This window comes from Poeciliopsis prolifica, unplaced genomic scaffold (genome assembly GCF_027474105.1).
Source record: "Poeciliopsis prolifica strain line A6 unplaced genomic scaffold, Auburn_PproV2 SCAFFOLD102, whole genome shotgun sequence".
In the NCBI taxonomy this organism is placed as follows: Eukaryota; Metazoa; Chordata; class Actinopteri; order Cyprinodontiformes; family Poeciliidae; genus Poeciliopsis; species Poeciliopsis prolifica.
In genome coordinates this window covers 652,351-668,424 of record NW_026562477.1, presented here as the reverse complement: position 1 = coordinate 668,424, position 16,074 = coordinate 652,351, and the positions used below count along the sequence as shown (strand labels likewise).

At 38.8% G+C, this 16,074-nt stretch overlaps 1 protein-coding gene across 3 annotated transcripts in view; it reads left to right on the top strand.

The window, feature by feature from the left end:
* Positions 1 to 16,074, top strand: part of sorcs3a (sortilin related VPS10 domain containing receptor 3a) — a 189,612-nt gene that overhangs the window by 44,029 nt on the left and 129,509 nt on the right. The window contains exon 1 of one of the 3 annotated variants that reach the window (XM_055023516.1): positions 10,866 to 11,139. The exons of the other annotated variants lie outside the window; for them this stretch is intronic. The gene's annotated coding sequence lies outside the window, so the exon portion shown is untranslated. Of the gene's footprint in view, positions 1 to 10,865; positions 11,140 to 16,074 lie in introns of those variants that run through there. 3 annotated transcript variants of the gene reach the window in all.

The window sequence follows — 16,074 nt, the reverse complement described above, 5'->3', positions numbered from 1 at the left end:
ATTCTTTGTCGTAAGATGATTATTTCCATGTTCTTATATTGAAAAGGTTTAGACTGCTTACAATTAAATTATTTTAGTGTCTTTTTATAATATATTCGATATTTAACAAAATCCAAGAATACCGCCTTTATTCTAAAAAATTTTTTTCCTTGCTGGCTCACATCTGGAGCTTTGGTCATTTGTTTGTTTGTGGTTGGTGAATTACAAACAAGCGTGTAAAGAGTGAGAGGATTTTGTAATCCTCCTGATTCTATTGGCTGTTAGATCTGTCAATCACCCAAACCAACCAATGGGCTGCAGATAATCTGCCCTGCAGGTTTGGTGCTCAATGATTTTATAACAAGCGCCCAGGACTGAACTTCTTAGTACTAATTCACTCTTATATTGTTTTAAAGAATCACTGTTATCAATTGCAAATAATATTAAAAGCAAGATATAGGTTGGAATGTTTGCCTGGAATTTTATCAACCTTTCTAAAATGTCAATACTTAATTGTTTGGGAATAAAATTTGGTCCAGTAAGCAGACAGAACTTGTATTGTGAAATATTAGAGGTTCTGGGTTTCCACTGCATAATTATAAGAAAAATCCATATTAAGTAATGTATTTTATTAGAATTTCTTATTTTTATTTTGTGCCACATGTATTTGTTCTTTCTCAGTAATACAAATGTTGATTTTTAGACCTCTAAAGTATTGGCTAGGATATTACTTTTATTTTGATACCTGAACCAGTCAAACACACCTTGTGGTTCCTGAGATATATGAAATTATTGTAGGGGATGTCTTTTTTTGAGAACTGTGCAAAAAATGTACAAAAAAGAGGCTCTGTTCCCAACAGGTTTTAAAGAGGTCTGCCCTAGATTAAAGCCTGTTCATGTGTTAGAATGGCCTAGTCAAAGTCCAGACCCAAATAAATGGACAATCTGCAGCATAAATCTAAATGAGGTGAAAGTGATTTGTAAAGATGTTTTTGAAAAATGCTGTTTTTCAGCATTTTTCAGATTAGTTTCAGATTGGTTTTAGTAAAAGATTCTGAAACTTACTTAACCTTTTCCTCCTTCATACATTTATAATAAAATATGCCATAATTATTTAATATCACAGAGTTACAATAATCAAGGGTTTTGACTAAAGATTTTCAGTCTGTAAAATGATCAGGTCAGTTCACTGTGTGCTAACAACACAGGTTTCCTGTTGTTTGTCTCCTTTCCTGTATTTGGTTTAAAAATAAAAGGTTAAGGGAACAAGAGTGTAAAGAGTGAGAGTCAGAGAGGAGAATATTTTCCATAGGAAAGTGTCTGGTGTTCTGAGCCCACAAAGAAGCCTCTCAGTCGGAGAGGAAGATGATGGATTGTATCAAGCCGCAGGCAGGGAGTGCTAGAAATAAGTAATCAAAGAGAAAGTGGGGTAGGTGGTGTTCATGCAGACTCGCTGTTCACCATTCATATTCCAAAAGGTGACGGCGCTTGTTAAGTTGTTGATGGCACCAGGCATTGTACAAACTCTGCTGCCTCTTGGCTCGGGTAGGTGTTTTAGTGGAATAGAGTTGAATTATCCATTTAGTACCAGAGGGGCAGTTCGTGACCTCTTCTTCTCGCACTCCCCCGCACCTCCATCAGCCGCCCACAGTGGCATCTGCGGTCAAGGTTGGCTCTGTGGCTATTCAGCATTCTGCACTGAGCCCAGGAAGTCTGCCAGACAGGTTGTGCTTGGATACAGAGATGGTACAGGTACAGAGATGGTTTCAGGGTACATTTTCATAATGCAACCAAATGGGCAAGATACTTTTTTTCTTGTTGCCATGGAGCCTGCATGTCTCTTTGGAAATTAGATTTGACACTGGTCTAAAAAAATAATCAGCAGGAGGGATTCAGGATGCCAACAGGAGCTAAAAATCCAAATATGGTAATTAATAACTTGTCTCTGTTTTTATAGAAAAGCTGCTTTTATGTGGTACTTAATAAAACTGCATTTCAGAAAGAAATGTGGGCAGAAATGTGCCATTTTTTATTTAAACTCGAGTTGGTTAGAACCCGCTGTAACCTGGAAACAGACGATACCGCTCGCCGTGCAGAAAATTGTCGAACAAAATGTGCAACATTATGGCTAAAGAGGATGTTGCATGTGTTATTAGAGGTTTTAAAATGTGCCTGGCATTTTCCACCCCTCAGGAAACGGCAATTGACTGATAATAGCTTCACTTGTCAATGACCAAAAAATTCTGCTGCTGGTTTCAGAGGCTTGAAACCAGCAGCAGTGGATCACCTGGATCCACCGAGGTTCAGATCCGCCTCACTGCAGACAGATCCAGCATCTGTAAGCACTGTGAACAGATGTGGAGTTTATTTTAGTGCAGCTGGAAGAGGTTGTGAGTTTGTTGATTAACAGTGGCACAGAGATCAACATGAGGAGTTGGTAAAGTTACTATTTCTGAGAAAAAATTGTTTAGGTGCTCAATTTGTTTCCCATTTTAAACCTAATTGTTTAGCTGTCTGCAGGTTCGTATCGCTTGTGCCACGCAAGGCCTGAAGGGATATGCAAATTTCTGGGTAATTGCAAGATTTAGTTCACAAATTCATGTATAAATTATGATGTTTGATTAATTAATTAGAGGCCAAATGATGATAATTAGAGTACAACTCCAATTTTCTGAATCATGTTAATTTTTAATAGTGTAGTTAAAGAGGCTGTAATGACTGCATGGTAAGATGCATAGTTTCTGTTTAAGTGTGTGTGAAATGTGACCGAGACCGTTCTTCTATTTCATCATTATGTTACTCATAATTATTTACATGCTTCATACAGGCTCTGATTAATAGCTGTGACATGATGCAGGAAGGAGCAAAATTACAGCAAAGAAAATGACGGATCCACAGAAACCACTAAAGATTTACCGAAATTAAGGTAACCATATTTCATAATGTTATTATAGGTTCACAACTACAGATGTTTGTTAAAACTTTTAAATATTCTACTAATAATAATCTTAAGATCAGAAAAAAGAGCGACTGGACAGACACCAGGTTTTAATGCAGTTTCATAATTTGCATAACTGTTCCTGTCTCTTTTTTCCCCTTATATTTTAAAGCTCTACTTTATCACTTTAAATTTGTCTTTGATCGTTTTAATTTAGCAAAAGCTCACGTGTGTGAATGTTGTGGAAGAACAACTGGTTCTATCATAAAACAATCTGGTTTCCCACAGGAAGTTCTGTGATCTCATCTAGTTCAAGATTCAGTTGAATTTATGCCATATTTTAGTTCTAAGACTAATTTTCATTCCCTTTCCATAAATGAATAATTAAATCAATTCAATACAGTATAATTAGACAGATTCCAATTATTTACATACATTTAGTTTCACTATTAAATAATTCATCATCCCTCCTTTTTGTAGAATCATATTTCTTGTCTAATATCAGCATCTCTATTTATAATTGCAGTTTTGAGAAAGAAGTGTTTATAAATGCTTCACAATCATGACCAACTGATCTCTGGGGAGGATTCAGCCAGAGGACTGTAAAAAGCAGCTGAGTTTACTGCAGGGGTATTTGAACTATAACACACCGATCTGACCTGCAGGAATAACTTCCTGAAATGATTTTATTGGCTTTTAGAGAAAAGGCTAAAGGCACGTGATTCGTTGATTCTTATTTGGTGTAAAGTCTTTCTGTTTGTACAAATAATCTGTCATCTGCCTGGCATTTGATCACTCTGACATGGATCAAACCCAAACAAGACAATAAGACAAACCCAAACTATACAGAACCAAGGTTTCATAGTCTGCTTTGCTTGCCCTAGCATACTCTGTTGGTTCAGACAATGAGGTACTGGAGCTCCAGGATTGGGGCTGAAAAACCATGATTGGATTGTGAACACATCCACAAAATCTTGGATTTTTAATAAAAGCTGAGCAGCTTGAATTATAGAATCACTTGTTTTCTGCTTGCTTTCTTACCACCATCAGAGAGTGGATGAGTGGATGGCAGCCTTTGCTGCTACCTTTTGGCTTTATGTGGTTCCAATGCTGAAGGTAAAACATCCAAATTCTTCTAAATCTTTCACTTGGAATCTGTTCCATGAATCAACAGAATCTCAACTCAAATGTGTATTTCATACCAAGACCAAGAGCAAAGGGGCTCCAAGGTTTTTTATGCTTGACTGTTTGCCTGTAGATGTGCAGATGATCTCAGATATGATTTTTTTCTGGTAAACGTTACCATCTCTTGCAAAATAAAAACATTCAAACAAAAGAAGTTGACAAAAGTAGTTCCTCTTTTTGACCCCCTGCGTGAGGTTCTTGCCGCCCCTGCGGTGCACCTGATGGTGGAGTGAGAAAAACATTATGACCAATCTCTTAAAAACAAGATGTTGACGACAAAACAGAAAATTTGTTTCACATTCACTTAGAAATCTGCTGTCATGTATGATTTATCAAATTTCGCTACTCAGCAGGAAATCTAAGCTTTCATTTGAGTTCTAGTGATTGCTGTTGGCATAGCCTTCACAGGTATGAAGGATTCAATCTGAACAACTGAAGAAAGAGTGTTCTAATTGCATATGCACATTTCCATGTGGCTCATCAGTCTATCTTTTCTGCTATAAGAACAAAAAAAGAGAGAGAAGGTTGTAGGTCCATTCTCTTTTCATGTGCTTCTGATCAGAGTGCAAAAGCTCCAGCACTGATGCTTTGAAAAGATGTTGCCAGCCTGCCGGTACAGATGATGTGTCATTAGTGAGCAGGATGATTGATTTCTTAAAGTGGATGTGTGGCTCTAGAAGAGAAACATTTACCCCTCAGGCAGGAAGGCAGTATTAATAAAACATTACAAGGAATGAATCGCCAGCTCTTGGAACCCAGAGTGTATAATGGCTGTTTTTTTCCCTTTCTGCCTTGTATTTAAACGCAGTACCATGAGGATTTCATTCTTTAAGGCTGTGAGTCAGATGAAACTGTGAAAAGAGAAAGTTTGTTCAGGTTAACTCTGTAAACTCGTCTCAGGAGGTGTTGCAGTATTTGGCCTGACGTTTCATATTCCAGACTAATTTTCTTTCCATGAAATGACTTGTAATTCAAGTCAGTGTCAGTTTCAAATGTTTCTATTAAATCTGAAATGGAAGGAAATTACTTCCAGTTTGACACATTCATTCAAAGCCAATGGCTGATATTCTAAAACTGTGGGTCTGTTTACCCGAGGATGAGTTGGAGATAATTAACTGTGCTAATGTTTCAGATCCAATCTGTATTCATTGTCCAGACTGCTGTCTCTTGTTTGTCTCTTTGCATGACAAGTAGCAATTCAAAATGAGAAACTTTGTTATTACACCTATAATTTAAATGTTTTGTTCTGTAAAGCAATATTCTTTCTCATCTTTTCAGTCAACTTTGTTGAAAGATGAAGCAAGAAGAAGCAATTACTTCAAGGCTTGGCTTTGACTCACTCTTTCATTTTACCAAATGTCTTAAATATACACATCTGTCAATGTTTGGAGAGATGAACCAAGTGTCTGGTTTTAACTTATTGTCAGAACCATCCAAGAGAACATTTCTGCTACGTAAACCCAGAGCTTCCAACTGAATCATTGCCTATTTGTGTGAAGGGGATCTAAATTATCTCAGACTTCAGCTGTTTGTTGGTAACAGAGTCCCAAACTCTGACTGCAGTTTCAACATATCCTGCTAACTCTCTGCTTTTGAAAGGAAGCCCTCAGGACATGGACACTATTCCATATCGGAAAGTGTGGAATAGGAATAGATGAGGTTGTGGTGCAAGTCGGAGATTAAATCCCTGATTTTGAGGTAATTTGTTTTTTATTTGCATTCTTAAGGAAGCTCATTTCTTCTTGCAGAGAATCGAGGAATGAGTCTGTGAGGAACTCCACCGCTTGGTTTTAACAATATTGAGCAAATGCAGAGCAGAGGCACTTTTCATAAAGGGGATTTGAGTGAAGCCTGCCTTGATATAAAATGTACAGCAAATGGATCAGTGCCAGCTCCATGCATTAAATAAAGTGCACTTACTTTGTGGGTTAACAAGGCTCAGTCAGGAGAAGAACCAACAATCAAATCAATGGGAACAAATCTCATTCACATTCATGTCTTTACCAAGAAAATCTAACTTTGTGAAGGGAAATAGAGCTGCACACTGAGCCTTTTGCACAATTCCAATCATGATATCATATTTCTTTACTGCTGGCTTTAATGCTGTCTAACTTTAAGGATGGCCAAAGAGGAATAGTTTTTCTCACCGGAGTTCTTTATTTCATTGATGTGTACATTCATGTGGCACCAGTTTTAATGTTTAGCACTGAACGCCATGAGCCTGGGGCTATTTTGTGAAATTTCCACATGGATAAACATATTGAAATTCAGTAACAACTTTCCTTTTGAAAGGCCAGTGTGAAACACCTGAGGCTCAACAAAATGAGACACTTAGAAGAAAACAGTCCCACATTTTAAAAGTCCTATTCCTGCCTATGTCTGATCAACAAAGTAAATTTAAGAGTAATGTGGAGTTCAATATGAAGTGAACAGATCACACCAATTTCATGTTAAATTATGCTCACTTTTTAATGCATACATTAAAGAAAGGAAACAATTAGATTCTAAATGGTTTTTAGTTTTGATTTTGGGAACTTCTGAAATAAAGAGGCAATGACGGTATAGCATACATTAAAAGTAAAATCAGTATTTAAATTCTTTTCATTGAAGCAGCCGTCCTGTGTTTCGGGTCTCCTCCTGACACCTTTTGTCTGGTTTGCTTTTTCAACAAAAACTGGCCATGTTGTTGAAGTTTCCTTCCCTTCTCTCAACTAATACATGAAGATATCCTCATATATGGAAATGAAGATTCTAAAAATGTGGCTTGAGGTCCAAAACTTTTACTACTGAAAAATTTAAGTCAGTTTTTGACATTTTGGTTATGGTTAGCTGATTTCTAGTAGTTGTCATAGCTTTTAAGTTTACGCCTGTTTCTTGCTAATTAACGAGCAACCACCTCCACCAATCAGCCTTCCCACCTATCTATGAACATGTTATAGATAGGAGATCCAGTCCAATGTTGAACCAGTAGTACCAGCTACAAGCTAAGCCTAAGGTTTAAGATTTAGGTTTTGGGATTTCTTTGGAACATGAATCACCTCAGACATTTTGAAGTATGCAAGATATGACATTACGTTGCCTCATGGAGTTGTGATTATTAATAATACTAATGGACTAACGCAGGTCAGATGAATAGGAATGAAGGCAGACATACAGAGCTTTAATAAATCCTGTATTTAGAAGCTGACATGAAGAAAGAAACCAATCTGTGGCAGGTTTTCAAGCATGCAGCCTAACTTCTGTCCTCCCGACCAACCCATGTGATATTTGTTTGTGTGTAGAGCAGATGGAACTTGCTCTAAAACAGTCTGACCAAATATATGACGGAGACCTTATCCATGAAGACATGATGTGAGTCTTTACAACCTGTCTGACCTTTATACCTCACACTGTGCGCTTAATGAGGTCTTGTTATCCAAACACACTTCTCAGCCTTGTGACATTTCACTGTACATGGTGGAGAAAGCAGCCTTCCTCTTTACTGTGTGACAAGAACCTGCATTTCAACAACTTCATTATATGAAACACAAATAATTAATATTAGAAATCTGGTTTAATACTTAATGGAATGTTAGGTTTCATAACAAAGTCATCAAACTGTTTCTTTCCTCTGGAAGTTTCTAATCACTGAAAGCAGCTGTTTATGTATTTGGAGCAGAAGCTCTGAGTAATGACATTTGGCTTTTTCCCATGCATACAAAGTTAGCATGTCAGGGTCTGAGGTGGTTAAGGTAAGCAGATTGACAAACACAGCTCTGCTTCTTTGACACTTCCTGCCCCCCTCCTCTGCACCCCCTGCTGCAGCTTGACTGAAGAATTACTGTATTTGGAGCAATTTGATGGACTGCTGAACTGCGAATATGCTTTGGCTCCAGACAGCTGTCTTGCCCAGAGTGAAATGTGATGGATGGGAAGGAGAGCAGGGGGGACATATGGAAATGACCGGGCATGAAGGAAGAAAGAGAAATTCTGGTTCCCTTTGTTTCATCACCCTGACCACACACTGACAGTAGTTTGCTTCCACCACTCAGCGATTCAACCACGTTCCTCACCTGATTCATTTTCCCTCAATCAGCATCCCGGGAGCCTAATTTTCTGCAGGTTCAGACTAAAATTAATTTGGCAAATGTAGGAGTTTCCTGCTATTGATCTAAATAACTTCATTGGGATGCATTTATCACTCCAGTAGTGACAACAGCTATGTCTCCTTAAGCAGCTCCAAGTCGTTGAGGCTTGCAGGTCGGTGCCGCAGTGACAGCAGCTAAAGATCAGGATTGACAAAGTGCATCACCTCCGCGGATAGAGTGGCACCAAAGCATAATTTCCCAATAACTCACTATATTTGGCAATGCCTTAGTCAGCAGAAATCTCACAGGCCATCAATCCAACCCAAAGAAATTGATCTGCTGATTGTGTTTGCATGTGACTGCGATGAGAGCAGAAAAGGTAAAGAAGGCAGAGCTCAGGAGTCCGAGAGGCAGAAAGAAACCAATAATCCTTTATTTGGCCCTCAGAAGAGAAATTAGCATTGGGTTATATTTCAAAGACAATACCAGTTATTCTGTTGTCAGGCTAATAGTCTGGATGCTGACCAATACGTTTTCTGTCATCTGAAGCTGGAATAGATAGAATGTCCCGCATAAGTGATGATGATCAACTTTAACATTTCTGCATCAACTGCTGAAGTCTTTAACTGGTTTTCCTTTCTTCTGAACAGTCACACCATGATGCAGCCACCACCAAGTCTCACCATAGCAATGTTTTCAAAATGATGTGCTGTTAGTTCCCTGTTAGACACATCATCTGACCGGAGCTGTGAATCTCTGCACCTCCCCCAGAGCTATCATGGGCCTTGCTGATGAATGCTCTGTTCGCCCAGCCAGCCAGTGGACGTCCATGACTGGGCAGGTCAACAGTTGGTCTGATCCTTCTCTCCATGGTCAGATGAGGGATTGAACAGAACTCTGAGATTTTCAAAGTTTGCAATATTGTTATAGAACCTAACTCTGCTTTAAATGTCTCCTCTGACCTGTGACCTCTGTTCCTTTACAGGTGCATCCTTCTGAAATGTGCTGTTTTATTTACCACATGCCATATTTTAAGTGGCATTCTCTTTGTCCCAACAACTCTGTCAAATACTTCACTTATTCACCTCTATGAATAACTTGTGTGAAAGCTCTTAATGTATGCAATATATAAACTTTGGAAAATTCAATCGAAGGACTTTTTTTTAAATGTTCTTAATTGGCAGCCTGCCATTTTAATTCATCAAGTGTATTATGGATTGTGGGACATCTGCCCATCTTGGAAATATGAGAGGCTTCAGGTTCTTAGGGAATTACTTAATGATGTGCTGATCCTACCTTTGAGTGTGTGCTTCCTAAAAGCACATGAACACACACACTTCAACACTAAGCCGAGGTGTTTGTTCAACATCTTGTTCAAATAAACCTCCTTATTGCTGATATTAAAGCACTGCCACACAGCACTTTCCTCACCTTCCAGATATATTAGAGAGGAAAGACATGAAACAGTAAGTTCAATAGTGCTGCTGTTATACGGTTCAAATAAAAGCAATAGAAAAAGAAATCTGCAACATAAGATGGCTCTTGTCTTGTTTATTGCTTTGAAGGCCAGGATTTTCTTGTGGACAGATTTCTGATGCATATAGCTGCTATGCACAATGTACATTGGCATATATGAGCAAAAACACTCAATAACAGATATATCTGTAGGGATGGCACTGATGGATCTTAGAGTTCTTTGTAATGAAGCTGAATCCTTTAGGTTCTCCTGTGGAACCCGTTCCCAGATTTAGTTCACGAAGCAGACATCCTGTAAATTTTTAAGGTTTAAAACTTTCATTAATTTAATACAAAACTATCTCAAAGGTAGATTAATTGTCACTCATAGCTTTAGTATCTTCAAAGAGTTGCTGTGGATGTTAATGCAGGAAGAATTTCCAAGGACTGTCTGATGGGTCATTTTGCACCCGTGCATTATAAAAGCATTTAAATACCAGAAAAAGAGTTCAACACAAACTCTCTCTACATACACACACCACCCCACACATATCAAAGAAACTGGATTCATGTACGATTTGAGCTTGCATTTTACCTGTGCCTGCACTCTCAATCCGCAGCTAACCTCTCACATCACACAAGTTCCCAAACACAACAGACAACAATCTCAGACATCATAAAAACAAATTAGGTATGGAGGATATGAAGGTATGCTGAATCTGAGTACCGCTAGTCGGTTCTTTGGTGGCGCCATGAGCAGACGTTTCATTGCCCAACAGGCGCTTCATTGCATGTTTGCGCTCACTGACCTGCATGGGATAAACCGTTGAACATCTTATGTTGAACAAATTATTGAGCTGAAGATGTTCAGTGTAGGAGCGTCTTCATATGGTGAAGAACATCTTGTGTTCAATGTGGGATGTTCTTCATCTTATGTTCAATATTGAAGATGTTCAATTTAAGAATGGCTTTCCCAAATAGTTTATAGGGACCATTTCTTGCAAAATCCACTTTTTTACCCCACAAATAAATTTTTTGTACTTTGAATGTCTAGGAGTGCAAAAAATAAATGTATTCTCTCCAGATACTGCATCGATATCTTTATATTCTGTTAGTTACATTTTTCAGTCTGCTCATTTTTCTTTATTCGTTGTAACGTTATATTGGCTATGACGTCACCACATTTGCTGTGGAGCTTCGAAAGAAGGTCATGACCTCCAGTGTTGTGTTTGGTGAATCCGCCATTTTACTTTTCCTCGAAGCGATTTGTGTCGTCCAAGTTCAGATGTGCCGCAGTTGGTCACAACCAGGTGAAAATGTTCGCTGCCGTCGCTGTGCAGCATCACAGCCTCATCCAAGTGTTAAGTTGTATTTTGTTAAGTTGAATGGACCCACATCGGAGCGGAAATCCGTTTTTGGGGCACTTATGGACTTCTGCCAGCATCAGGGATTTTCCGAAACACTTGGTGTGATTGAAGCATCAGTTCCTTCTCTCTGTGGAAACACAGCAAAGAGGTAAGCTGCTAATAGCGCTAAAATGACAGCAAAGCTCATTGTCGACAGGAACGTTGTGTGTTGATATTGATGGTAGCATTTAGCCTCCTGCTTCTGTTAGCGCTGTCTGCTAGCTAGCTTTTAGCTGCCTCCTTCAGGACACGACTGCGCTGTAGTGATGGGAATTCCGGCTCTCTTCAGAGAGCCATCTCTTGTGGCTCGGCTCTCAAAGAAGAGCCGGCTCTTTCGGCTCATCTGACTGTTCGTTCCCCTCTCTCTGTTTTTACATAATGGTTTGATTTCATGTCCTCGCATGTGATTGACCACAGGGCTATGCTAATAATGAAGAACGGCTCTCTGTGAGGAACCAGCTCCCGTCATTCATTTCAAAGAGCCGACTCTGAGAGCCGAAACGTTCTCGACTGACCGATTTTTACATCTCTACATGTTTGGGATAGAATTATTTGGCTTTATTTATTTATGTATTTATTTATTCATTTTTGCCGTTTTTGCACAGGTGCAGAGGAACACATGATCGAAACGCATTTAGTGACATTCTTAATGGTCCTGTTAACTAACCCCTTAATTATGTCCAGGCTTTTTTTTACTGCATTGTTTAGTATTAATATTTGAAAAGGTATCTGACATGCATGGACACTAGAGTTAAACTACGCTCCATATTGTAGGTATTTGGTATGAATGGTGAAGGTGCAGGTACAGTACTCACCCCTTTGTGATGCATTCATTTGAATGCATTTGAATGCTTGGGTCTGCAGGTTCGTTGTCTTCATTCTGCTGCTCCGGGTCAGACTCTGGGTCAGACTCTGGGTCAGACTCGGGGTCAGACTCTGGGTCAGACTCGGGGTCAGACTCTGGGTCAGACTCGGGGTCAGACTCTGGGTCAGACTCGGGGTCAGACTCTGGGTCAGACTCGGGGTCAGACTCTGGGTCAGACTCTGGGTCAGACTCGGGGTCAGACTCGGGGTCAGACTCTGGGTCAGACTCGGGGTCAGACTCTTGGTCCAACATGTACGGTTGGAAAGACAAGTCTTCTGTTGTTGCCATCTTTAATAAACTTTGGAGTAAAAAGTTTCTTTGAGTGTAGTGCAGAGAAAAGGAAGGATTTAAAAGCATGATGGAGCCACATTAAGTAATCTTGGTGTATATAAACTTGTGAGTTTGAAGAAAGTAAAAACTGTAAATGGAACTAATTGTTAATCCCAGCTGACCGAAACCAGGAGAAATTTGATCTTAAGTGTCAGATGGTGACATGCAGGTGAAAAGGCGACACTGTTCTTACACAGGGTATGTAAATATCTGGTTTATGCCTCCCATATGCCTGCTGAGGATGTGTGTGTTGATGAAATCCACGTGTTCGTGGGTTTTGACAGTGTGGATATAATTTTATTTAGATAAAATCTTTCTATCTGCTGTTTGGTCCTACAGAATAGAATCAGGAAGCAATATTTCTACTGCTGCCATTGGAGTGAAAAGGCAATATCCCAGAGACCCCTCTGTAAACAAACAGCATCTCAATACATAAAGTGCATTGGATGAATAACACCGATATTTGATTCATTTCTTGTATATATAGAAAACACCAGGCCAGTAAACATAAAAAAAACTTCAAATGTTTCTTTAGATTTGATAGAAAGTGTATTTTCTACCCTTAGAGTAAAAAGATTTGATATGTAAACCAGTGTGCAGCATACTAAAGCTGTACTGTTTCAGGTTTGAAAACTTCAACAAAGTATTGATTTTAGCAGAACTGAGTCTTCTTCCAGTTCAGGGGAACAAAGGACGTCCAGCCACAATGTAGGTTTAAACATTTCTTTGATTAATTGATTTTCAGTATCTACATAAAGTCCTGTTGCCTTGGATTCATACCCATCATGCAGTGCTTTCAGTCTCCACCGCCACATAAAAACACCAGGATTCATGGCTGCTCCCAGGCACCATATTAAATGCTGTTTGTCTTCTCCTGAAGACATAACTCTCCTCTGTTTACCATAGTTCAACAAGCCCCTTTGGGCCAACAGCCAGACTTTTAGCTCTCATTTTTTCTGTACTACCTGGACATAAAATGAAATTCATGACAGATTTGTTTTCCTTGACACTATATTTGTCTTTGGAGGCAGAATCTGCTCTTTTAAAAATGTTTGGTTTTATTTTTTTGTCATTTCTATAACAGCCTGTGTACTCTCTGACAATAAAAAAACATGCAGATCGGATCTTGACATTAACTGTAACAGAGTTTTATTTTTACTTAAAATATAGATTTAAAAGCCCCACATTTTTACATATATCCTTGTTTGGCCATGCTGACACAATGTTTGAGACAGACGAGTCAGTTACCCACGGTTACAGATTGAACCCTTACCTCGTGGTTCTTTCCCATCAGCACCAGCAAAATTCTGCTTTTAATTGACCAGTGAAGCCATTCCAGTCTGCAGGCAAGGTGTTGGATTTAATTGAGAAGAGATGTCAGCTCTGCGATTGGAAGACTCAACTACAGTAGTCCTCAGAGTCTGAGAGTCAGCAAAGTCAATGAAAGGCCTGAACTTTCAGACGGAATGATAGAAATGAGGGCAGGCGATAGAGATAGGGGCCAGGGAAATATCCAAGAGGGAGGGCAAGCAGGGAACGGCCAGAGACACGGAGCAGAGAGCTCTCACGTCTTCTTTTACCTGCTTTCGTTTCAATGCTGCTGAATTACGCCTGATCTAAAAAGTGCAGACAGTTGGCTGCTCCGAGTTGATGATGAGAGCTCAGGTTCTGTGATATATCTGCCCATCAGAGAGACTTAACTGCAGAGGCATTATTCTTCATTCCAAAACCCGAACACATTTATTACCTTGCTTCTCTGAGGATCCCTATTTATAGTGAAGCCATCCTGCTAGAGACACAAAGAGAGCAGCAGCAAGGGGAGGCAAGTTTATTGCTACACCACATATGGAGGGTTTTCTTTTAACTATTTCATTCTGAACTCTTCATATAAGCTTTTTGCTCATAAAAGAACCCCCATACATTCTGCATTAAAATGTCTCTATATGCAGATGACATACATGTTATTTTACATTCGAAGAGCTTTCTCTGATGCAAACCAATTCCCTTCCCAGAAAAAGATCAAATAAATGCAGAGTTTATACCTCGTTCTGTTTGATCTGCATCTTTCTTTCTTTTTATTTGTATCTCATGCTGCAACAACATCTCCATTGGCAACAGAACCTTGTCCTGCTGGGTGCTTTTTTTGGCCGTGTTCCTCATCTTGCTGGCTTGAGAAAGCAGAGACACTTCAGCAGTATCCACTGTGCCTTGGTGAATGAGAGACAGAAGAAATATGCCTTCTTTTCAAATGGTTACTGAAAGTCTTTTACCAAGAAAACACCAGAAATATGAGATCAAGTGTCCTTATGAGAGCTAAGTGTCTTAATTCTTTGCAGCAACAGATGGTATTTTGTTCATGCATTTAAGCACCAACCTCGATCAGGCTGTAACTGCAGGAGGTGAGAAATGACTTTTCTTTTCTTCTCACCCTGAGAACAAAAATGACTCATCAGATCTGAGGATGTAGCAGCCGATTGACTATCCTAGAGGACCGAACATTTAAAGATGAGACAAATCGAATAGTGGCAGCAGTTTCTTTTAACCTTAGCAGGAACATATTCATTTATATAAAAACATAAGTATTTTTAATTGTAACATATTAAATACTCATGACACTGATATCTTTTAGCAAATATTAATGATCTTTTATTTTTAAACTTTATATGCATTGAAAACTTCTCTTAGGCTTCTATTGAAAGCTGCATTCATGTCCACCAGCTCTCAATCTGAGGAAAAAAAATACTCCTACAATTTGTTTTTGCCTTCTATCAATTGCTTAGGAAAGATAATCTGAATACATCAATTTGAATAAATACATTTTCATTTATTAGAGGAAAAAAGCTACTCAAACCTACACATATGTGGTCTGGTGTCTGAAAATGGCCCCCAAAGGTTTTCATCTTCCATTAATGAAGCTAATGAAAATAAAAATGTTTTACCTCATAGAAAAACTGGATGTGCAGTCTGCAGTAGCTTCACTTGGGGTTTTCCATACACTTGACTATTTTATGTCTTCTGGTTTCAATTGATTCATGTCTCCTGTTATTCTTACAGACTTTCATTATAGATTGAGATCAGTTTTTCATCTGTCAGACACTTTCAGCATTATACGAGCCCACAGATCTGGGCATGTGCAGCACAATTTGATAAGTTTGCTCATTTTATCAGCAATGTTCTGAAAAGTAGCAAAATGAGCTCACCGACTCATCTTCTCTGCTCGCCCGTCCTCGACTGAATAAGAGGAAAGTGTGATGGTCAAAATTAGCGACTGAGCCAATACAATCAGGCTTTTATCTCTTTTTCTCAAAGGCTGCTGCATGACCTTTTCTTCATCTAATTGGTTTATGAAGAGCCTCTTGCAGCTGCACTGAAGCCTGGCGAGATATATAACGGCTGTTTGAAAAGTCTTTTTATCATGCTCCCATGTGATAAAACCAAATCATTCAGTGTCACGCATGAGTTAAAAAAATGAGCCCAAGTCGTTAATGTGGGAAAAATACAAAGTTAATTTTGACTAATTGATTGTTCAGTTAAAAAAAATGGATAAAAGTCATATTTCTTGTAAATAATGTTTTTTCTCTTTGAAAGTGCCAGTTTTTGGAGTCAGATATTTCTGTATTTTATGAGGTCAAGCTGTTTTTTGTTAGTTTTAGACAAAAATACCAACTGGATGTTTGTTCTGAACTACAGCAGACTTTACTGGAGCAGGCTCAAATGTCAATTAGCTGTTATCAGTGGTTTATACTTGTACATTTTAACCAAAAGATAATAAATAGAATATACATGTCTATATTTACCCATAAAATTTACTGTATGGTTTAATATCACAGTAAGAACACCAGTCGGATA